We start from the raw sequence: 3,047 nt of genomic DNA, 5'->3' as shown, positions 1-3,047 counted from the left end.
TGTAACTCTACGGTCCCCTTTTTAGAATTGATTAATGATATCATCTTGTAAGATTGGAGTTGGGGAAACTCTGTCCGTGTCCGGTTTGGAAGCTCGAGCTTCATCATTTGCTTCACCATTATCCTGTGCTTCCACAATTGCTAGCTGTAGATTGCTCTCAGCGGGGTATTGGCTCTCAACCTCAACAGGAGGAGGATTTGGTGTGGATGTGGAAATTGTTTTCTTTGCTTTGCAGCTTTCTCCCACAATATAAATATGCTAGCACCCTTCTTCTTCATCTATGTTACAAGAATCCAATGCAAAAAAAATAGAAAACGAAATCCTAAATTTTAACTCTGAAGAATGGATCTGACACTGCTGTGTTATTGTGCTCACCTTGCTTCAGCTTCAACGGTTCCGTAGCCACGCAGGTTGGGCTCGTCGCTCGATGCCTCGACCGGACCGCTCACGCAGCGCCGCAGGGCAAGGGAACTGCCGAACTGGGGAAGGGGGAGGGCGAGTGGCGACGACAGAGGGGGAGGCGCCGAGGCGGTGGCATGCGGCGTGTCGAGCTGCCGGCGTCGAGGGGAGGTTGCCATGTTGCTACATGTCTGTGCCGCTAGCCGCCACTGCTTCCGTCCTTCCGCGGATCCTAGGCTCCCAGCCGATGCGAGCGAGAGGCGAGAGACAGAGTACTGAACTGCTGGTGCTGCCATGTCCACCATCAACCGCCGGAGAAGCGAAGTGCAGGGATGGGACTCAGAGGAATTTTTGCCTTTCTGAAACATCATGGGCTTCTAGATGGGCTTATGGGCCAACTTTGCAACTTTTACAACAACTGTATACGTATAATATGTATTTGTTTTTTTTTCTCCAAAAACTTGGGTATTCCATGGAATATAGGTGCATACCCCTGCCGCCGCCCATGTCTTCACGGCACCGGCCGAGGAGCGGACGCGGGAGGAGAAGAAGCACGGGGAGAAGGGCCTAGCTGCGCCATTTCGGAGTGCGATGGAGTGCTGGGGCAGGGGCTCCGGGTGCTGGGAGGCAGCGGAGGCGACCGCGCGGCAGAGGATGACGAAGAGGTGGTGGTGGCGCCGCATGGCGGCCGCCCGGCGGTTTAGGGTTTAAGGATGATAGGGTGGAATTGGGATCCCGGCTCAGGGCCGAGGGGTTTAGACCAGGCTCTACGGAGGGGATGGTGACTGCTGCTAGAGAGGTTAGCTCAGGAGCTCTCACAAGCCATCCGATCATCCTTGATTACGGTTGTTTTTTAGAACTTGGATTATAGTTCAGATCGGTTATCCAAAATAGTATTATTCACTTCTGTTAAGCTAATTTCATCGTAAAACAATGATAATGATGGGTAGGGCTCCGCGCGTATCTGTCCACATGCCTAGTTCTCTTTACAGCGATCGGGTCCAAACAGACAACGCGCTCCCCAACTCATCTGCTTGCTGTGAACATTTCCTCACTCCTATGGCCTCTGAAAGGTCCTAATATGGCTACAGGAGGGGTGAATAGCCTATTTAAAAATCTACAAATCAACTAGAGCAATTTGATTAGTATGACAAATAGCGAAATGCAAACTTGCTCTAGCTCTATAAGGGTTGCAAGCCACCTATCCAACAATTCTAGTTGCAACGATAGCTAGACACACAATTTGCTATGATACTACTCACTAAGAGCTCTCAATCTTTCTACTCTAAAGAGCTCCACTAAGCAAACTTAAATAGCAAAGCAAGCTCTCAAATCTAATTACACTAAAAGGCTTGCTACAACTAATTTGCAAGAATATTAACGAGTAAGTAGGATGGTTATACCGCCGTGTGGAGAAATGAATCAATCACAAGATGAATATAAACCAATCACCGTAAGAATATCAAATGGCAAGAGACAACCGATTTTTCTCTTGAAGTTCACGTGCTTGCCAACACGCTAGTCCCCGTTGTGTCGACCAACACTTGGTGGTTCGGCGGCTAAGAGGTGTTTCACAAACCTTGTCCACACGATTGGACACCGCAAGAACCTACCCACAAGTGAGGTAACTCAATGACACGAGCAATTTACTAGAGTTACCTTTCAGCACTCCGCCGGGGAAGGTACAACTCCCCTCACAATCACCGGAGACGCCCACAAACAATCACCAACTCGTGCCAATCCTCCACCACTGCACCGAGCCGTCTAGGTGGTGGCAACCACCAAGAGTAACAAGCGAAATCCGTAGCGCAACACGAATACCAAGTGCTTCTAGATGCAATCACTCAAGCAATGCACTTAGATTCTCTCCCAATCTCACAAAGATGATGGATCAATGATAAAGATGAGTGGGAGGACTTTGGCTAAGCTCACAAGGTTGCTATGCAAATGCAAATGGCTAAGAGAGTGAGCTTGAGCCGGCCATGGGGCTTAAATAGAAGCCCCCACGAAATAGAGCCGTTGGGCTTCTCACTGCACTGAACACGGGCCGACCGGACGCTCCGGTCATATTGACTGGACGCTGGACCTCAGCGTCCGGTCGTGCGATGTGCGCCACGTGTCATCGGCTTCAAATGTTGATCGCCCGATTTCAACGGTCAAGTGATGACCGGACGCGTCAGTTAGAAAGTGACCAGACGCTGGACCCCAGCGTCCGATCGTTTCCAGTAAGGTTCCAAATGCGAGATTTCACGACCGGACGCGTCCGGTCATGTTTGACCGGACTCACCCAGTGTTCGGTTACTCAATGTCTCCTCTGTGTGTCCCACGTCAGCGTACGTCAGCACTGACCAGACGCACCCTGCCAGCGTCCGGTCACTTTTAGCACGAGCGTCCGGTCAAAGACCGAGACCACGGGCTCACTACAGCTTCTGACCAAACGCGTTGGTCCAACAGAGACCAGCGTCCAATCACTTACAGTGACCTTCATCTTTTCTGTCTAGGGCGTCGGTGGCACCATCGGACTGTCCGCACTCTACGGGCGGACACTCCGTCGGTGAAGTTTCCTACCCTTGCTCAAATGTGCCAACCATCAAGTGTGTCACCTTGTGCACATGTGTTAGCTTATTTTCACAAACATTTTCAAGGGT

The sequence above is a fragment of the Miscanthus floridulus genome, chromosome 19 (genome assembly GCF_019320115.1).
Source record: "Miscanthus floridulus cultivar M001 chromosome 19, ASM1932011v1, whole genome shotgun sequence".
Classification (NCBI taxonomy): Eukaryota; Viridiplantae; Streptophyta; class Magnoliopsida; order Poales; family Poaceae; genus Miscanthus; species Miscanthus floridulus.
The sequence above is the reverse complement of the archived record's forward strand: the minus strand, read 5'-3'. Positions refer to the sequence as shown.